Source organism: Scyliorhinus torazame, chromosome 19, assembly GCF_047496885.1.
Source record: "Scyliorhinus torazame isolate Kashiwa2021f chromosome 19, sScyTor2.1, whole genome shotgun sequence".
In the NCBI taxonomy this organism is placed as follows: Eukaryota; Metazoa; Chordata; class Chondrichthyes; order Carcharhiniformes; family Scyliorhinidae; genus Scyliorhinus; species Scyliorhinus torazame.
This window is the reverse complement of record NC_092725.1, coordinates 106162507-106169102: the sequence shown is the minus strand read 5'-3', so window position 1 is coordinate 106169102 and position 6596 is coordinate 106162507.

Genomic DNA, 6596 nt, shown 5'->3' with positions numbered 1-6596 from the left:
CTTACGGATTGTAGTACTACTCAGTAGGGAAGATGTGTGGAGAGATCAGCTCAGTCCATAAAAATCTGATAACAGTGGGGAAGACGCTGTTTTTGAACCTGTTAGTGCATGTTCTCAGACTTTTGTATCTCCTGCCCGATGGAAGGGGTTGGAAGAGAGAATAACCTGAGTGGGAGGGGTCTTTGGTTATGTTGCCCACTTTCCTCAGGCAGCTGGAGGTGTAGACAGAGTCAGTGGATGGGAGGCAGTTTCACGTAATGGACTGGACTGTGTTCACCACTCTATGTAGTTTCTTACGGTCCTGAGCCAAGCAGTTACCATACCAGGCTGTGATGCAGCCAGATAGGATGCTTTCTATGGTGCATCTGTAAAAATTGGTAAGAATCAATGCGAACATGCCAAATTTCCTTAGTTTCCTGAGGAACTATAGCCACTGCTGTGCTTTCTTGGTTGTAGCGTTAATATGTGTGGACCAGGACAGATTGATGAGGATATATATACACCTAGGAATTTGAAGCCGTCAACCATCTCCACCTCGACACCATCGATGCAGACAGGGATGTGTATGATACTTCGCTTCCTGAAATCAATGGCCAGCTCCTTAGTTTTGCTAACATTGAAGGAGAGATTGTTGTCGTTACACCATACTACTAGGTTCTCTATCTCCCTCCTGTACTCTGCTTCATCGTTGTTTGAGATCCGACCCACTACGGTCATGTCATCAGCAAACTTGTAGATGGAGTCATTAAAATCATTAAATTACCCCCCAAAATTATCCCGACCAAAATACTCTCCTTGGAATAATCCTCAGATATACCGTGCCCTTCCCCCAGAATTGCACCCCTCCAAAATAACTATTCAAATAATTACCCGCAAAGTAACCTCCCACAAAAATACCACCCAAAAAATTATCCCCTCACAAAAAATAGCCCCCAGATTTACCCTGTTCCCCACAATTACCCTCTTACAAAAAAAATGCCTTCGAATTCCACTTCCAAAATTACCCTTACAAAAAATTACCCCCAGTGTTACACTGCATAAATTAACCCCTCAAAAATACACCCCAGAATTACCCCTCATTAATCTGCCAAGATTAACCCTGTTAGCTCCCCCCACTGGCCTCCCAAAATTTACTCCCGACTGAACCCCCCCCAAAATCTAAACCCTCACTGACCTCCCCCATATTAACACACATAAAATTACTCCCCTCACTGATACTGCTACAATACACCCTTCATTAACCCCACCCTCTCACTGAAACCACGGGCCCGGGGGAGAGAGAGTGAGAGAGACTGGGGCCTGGGAGAGACTGCAGGCCCAGGGAGAGACCATGGGCCCAGGGAGGGAGAGAGAGAGCGAGCGAGACAGACCGTGGCCTGAGGGAGAGAGAGACCTAAATTACCCCTTCAGTGAACTGATAATTACCCACCATCCCCAAGAGAATTTACTCCTCACTGACCTCACCAAAATTAACCAACCTTCACTGATTCCTCAAGTTAATCACCTCTCACTGACACCTCCCCCGCCAAATAACCACCACTCACTCCGCCCTGTTGTGTTATGTAATTTGGAATAACACAAGCTGCCACTTGATGCAGTTTTGAGTAAAAGATGCTCCAGACTTTGAAGTAAGTTCAATGTGTTTTATTGAACTATAAGCATAATTCTCAATGAGTTTGACTCTCTGCTAATCTAAATGTAGTAACTCAGTCTAACTGAACCAGCCTTGCTCTAAGACGTGCTGGGGTGTGATGCTGAGGATGCACACTGACTCACTCTGTAGATGTTGGTCTGTGGAGGCGGGGTGTGAGTGCCTCATCCCTTTTCTAGTGAGATGCCACCCTGAGTGTCCTTTTTTTATCATAGAATTTACAGTGCAGAAGGAGGCCATTCAGCCCATCGAGTCTGCATCGGCTCTTGGAAAGAGCACCCTACCCAAGGTCAACACCTCCACCCTATCCCCATAACCCAGTAACCCCACCCAACACTAACGTCAATTTTGGACACTAAGGGCAAATTATCATGGCCAATCCACCTAACCTGCACATCTTTGGACTGTGGGAGGAAACTGGAGCACCCGGAGGAAACCCACGCACACACGGGGAGGATGTACAAACTCCGCACAGACAGTGACCCAAGCTGGAATCGAACCTGGGACCCTGGAGCTGTGAAGCAATTGTGCTATCCACAATGCTACCGTGCTGCTCATTGGTCGTGTCCTATTCTATGTGTTCATTAGCTGCATGTTTGCATATCATGACATCTCCCCTTTTTTAAAAATGTTTTGTTGGCGTATGTGAATGTATTTACATGTGAATGAGTCTGTCTAACGTGACTGACGGAGGACAACAGAACAGAGCAAACAAAACAAACGTTCAGAAGTCCAGTCTCTGAGGCTTGTGTCTGATCCTGGTCGACCACCGGAGAGGTGGCGGAGGGGACGACGGCGCCTTGACAGGCGGGATGGAAGCCTGACTGGTGGCCTCATGGTGCAAGGTATCAGGAGGTAGCAATTCAACATATGGAAATGGAGGAGAAAGTGGTTGCGGGCAGGCAACATTGTGCAGTGCCCGTTGATTCCTTCGCACGATCGAGCCATCAGCCATACGTACAACATAAGAGCGGGGCGCGGCCTTTCGAACAACGACAGCCGGAGCAGACCACCCACCATCCGGTATCTTGATCCTGACAGTGTCTGTCGGGATAGCATGGCCAGATCGGTGGCATGGGCATCACAGCCCTGCTTTTGACGGTCTTTGAGCTGCTGCATCTTCTGCAACACTGGGAGGTGATCCAGGTTGGGCAGGTGTATGGCTGGAAGCGTCGTCCGCAGGTCCCTGTTCATTAGGAGTTGAGCCGGCGACATGGAGTCGCCCTGTACGCGAGCAGTGCAAGGTGTATGTCGGAAGCAGGGTCCGCGGCCTTGCAGATGAGCTGTTTCACAATGTGCATCCCTTTCTCGACTTTTCCATTGGACTGCGGTTAGTGCGGACTGGAGGTGACATGCTGGAAATTGTATGGCCTGGCAAACGTGGACCATTCTCGACTGGTAAAGCACGGGCCATTGTCGCTCATGACGGTGATTGGGATGCCATGCCTTGAGAACGTCTCCTTGCAGGCTTTGATGACGGTCCGAGGGATGAGGTCCGGGAGCTTCAGCACCTCAGGGTAATTCGATAAATAGTCGATGATCAATACGTAGTCGCGACAATTCGCATGAAAGAGGTCGATGCCAACCTTGGACCACGGAGAGGTCACTATGTCAAGTTGTTGGAGCGTCTCCTTGCTCTGCGCTGGCTGGAACCGCTGACAGGTAGCACAGTTCAAGACCATATTTGTGATGTCCAGGCAGATGCCGGGCCAGTACACAGCTTGTCTGGCTCTGCGCCTGCACTTTTTGGTGCCCAGGTGTCCCTCACAAATCTGGCGCAGCACCAAGCCCTGGAGACTGAGCGGAATGACAATCCTGTCCAGCTTGAGGAGGATACCATCAATCACCGTCGGGTCATCCTTCACATTGTAAAATTGTGGGCACTGCCCTTTCTGCCAGCCATTGGTGAGGTTGTGGATGACGTGCTGCAAGAGGGGGTCTTTGGCTGTCCATTCATGTATGAGAACTACCTTCTCATCTGACGCCGGGAGAGTGCTAGCACACAGCTGCACCTGCGATTCGATGTGCTGGATGATCTCCAGCGGCTCACTGGGCGAGGTGACGGAGCGGGACAATGTATCAGCGATGATGAGCTCCTAGCCAGGTTTGTACACCAAGTTGAAGTCATACCTCCTAAGTTTAAGCAGGATTCTCTGCAACTGAGGCGTCTTGTCGTTCAGGTTCTTGTGGATGATGTGGACCAGAGGCCTATGATCCGTCTCGACAGTGAATGTCGGCAAGCCGTAGACATAATCATGAAATTTGAAGATGCCGGTGAGAAGACCCAAACACTCCTCAATCTGTGCATATCTGGTTTCAGTGGGCGTCAACGCCCTTGATACGTAGGCTACTGGTGCCCAGGATGATATGTCATCTCGTTGAAGCAGCACCACACTGATGCCATCCTGACTCACATCTGTGGATATCTTTGTCTCCCGGTCCGGGTCGAAGAATGCCAGGACTGGTGCAGTGGTGAGCTTGGCTTTCAGCTCCAGCCACTCTGTCTGGTGTGCCGCCTTCCACTCAAAGGCAGTTGACTTTTTTTTCACCAGGTTGTGTAGGGCCATGGTGTGTGAGGCCATGTTTGGAATGAACTTGCCCAGAAAATTGACCATACCCAAGAAACGCAGCACCGCCTTTTTGTCCTCCGGGACCTTCATCGCCTCGATGGCCTTGATTTTGTCTGTGTCCGGGTGCACACCAAGCTGTGAGATCTGGTCGCCTAGGAACTTGAGCGTCGATGTGCCAAAACAACATTTGGACCTGTTTAACTTTAGGCCGTTGGCATGTACACGGCTGAATACTTCTGGAGACGGGACACTTGTTCTTCAGGGCTCGTGGACCATATGATGATGTCGTCCACGTACACATGAACCCCTTCAATGCCTTCCATCATCTGTTCCATGATGCCATCTGTTCCATGATGCGATGGAATATCTCCGATGCCGAGATGATGCCAAATGGCATGCGATTGTAGCAGTATCTACCAAAAGGCATGTTGAAGGTGCAGAGCCTTCTGCTGTACTCTTCTAGCTGTATTTGCCAAAATCCCTGGAAATGCATCCAATTTGGTGAAGAAGCGCGCGTGTGCCATCTCACTTGTGAGTTCCTCCCACTTCGGGATGGGGTAGTGTTCCCGCATGATATTCTCACTGATTCCTTGGGATCAATGCAGATGCGCAGGTCCCCCGAAGGCTTCTTTACACACACCATTGAGCTGACCCAGTCAGTCGGTTCGGTGACCTTGGATATGATGCCATTTTGCTGAAGATCCTTGAGCTGTGCCTTCAGGCACTCTCTCAGTGGAGCAGGGACTCGTCGTGGTGTGTGGACCACTGGCTTGGCATCAGGTTGTAGCAGAATCGTGTATCGATACGGCAGAGTGCCCATCCCGTTGAGCACATCTGGATACTGGGCGAGGATGTTGTTGATGCCGGCCTGAAGATCCACATGGGAGGATGTCGGGGTGTAAACCCTTTGAATGTGGTTCAGCTGCTTGCAGGCATGCGCACCTAGTAGGGATGCCCTGTCCGGCTTAACAATTTCAAAGCATAACCGTGCTTGCGTGTGTCGGTTGGATAGGTGCAGATGGCAGGATCCCAGTGCCGTGATGGCATTCCCGTTGTAATTCAGGAGCTTGCAGGCAGCTGGAAGGACCGTGGGGGGCTTCTTAATGCGTCTGAAGTCTGCCTGTGAGAGGAGGTTGGCAGAGGCACTTGTGTCCAGCTTGAACTGGATGGGGCAGTGGTTGACCTTCATCACTGCTCGCCATTCGCCCTCCGAATCCACAGCTAGGATGGATTGGACTTGCGATGTGTCTGATGTGGCATATTCACACGTTGTAATATTGCCCACACGGTAGGCGTTGTCCAGACATTCATCATCTGGATCCGTTGCACTGCCGGGACCAGAATCCTGTAGGCGTTGTTGCACACTCCGGATGCACCGTCGTCGGAATTGGGAGCGCTGGCTCCTGACTGGTGGTGCAGATCTGCACAGGGCTGCATAGTGGCCTGGCTTCCTGCTGTTTAAACAGGATCTGCCTCTTGCAGGGCAGTGTTTCTTTAAATGGGCAGTGCCACAGTTCGAACACGTCATAACGTCGGCGTCCTGACGCTCCGTGCTTCGTTGCACATGCGCAGTGTGGTTCTCAGATGTCTGCACCTGCACAGTGCGGGTTTTGGCCGCTTTGTTATCCCGTTTGCATCGCGCAGGCGTCGGGCCCCGGGAAGACCGCGCAAAATGGCCGCTTTTGTCAATGTTGAGGCGCTGCATCCGGGAGATGGCCTGCACACTCTCCGCCTCGTGGGAGACTAGTCTATCATTTCCTGCCATTTTGTACTGAGAATAGCGATTTTTAGTGTGCACATGCACTGTGCATGCTTCACTCGCGACTGGCAGGGTCATATGCTTGATCTTCAGTAAGTGCTCTCTCAGAGGTTCAAAGTGAACTCCAAAAATGATCTGGTCTTTGATCATGGAGTCAGTGATATCACTGAAGTTGCAGGATTGCACTAGAAGTCTAAGAGTTAAATATAAGTTGAAGGATTCGTCTTTACCTTGCAATCGTTGCTTGAATATGTAGTGCTCGAAGATTTTGTTGTTGTCCACCTCACAGTGGCTGTCAAACTTGTCCAGGATGGTCTGAAACTTTGTCTTGTCCTGGTCTTCGGCGAAGTGAAAGGAGTTGAATATTTCCAAGGCGTGATCACCCGCTGTGGTGAGGAAAAGAGCTATCTTCCGTGCATCAGACGCACCATTGAGGTCTGATGCTTCGACATAAAGCTGAAATTTCTGCTTGAATGTCCACAGTTGGCACTGAGATTGCCGGAGGTCCTGAGCTGGTGAGGAGCCTGAATCTTTCCCATTGTGCCGGTATACATTCGCTGGTCGTCACGGATCTTGCTGAGTTGAATTAACTAGATTGAACAGACTCCTGGTATCA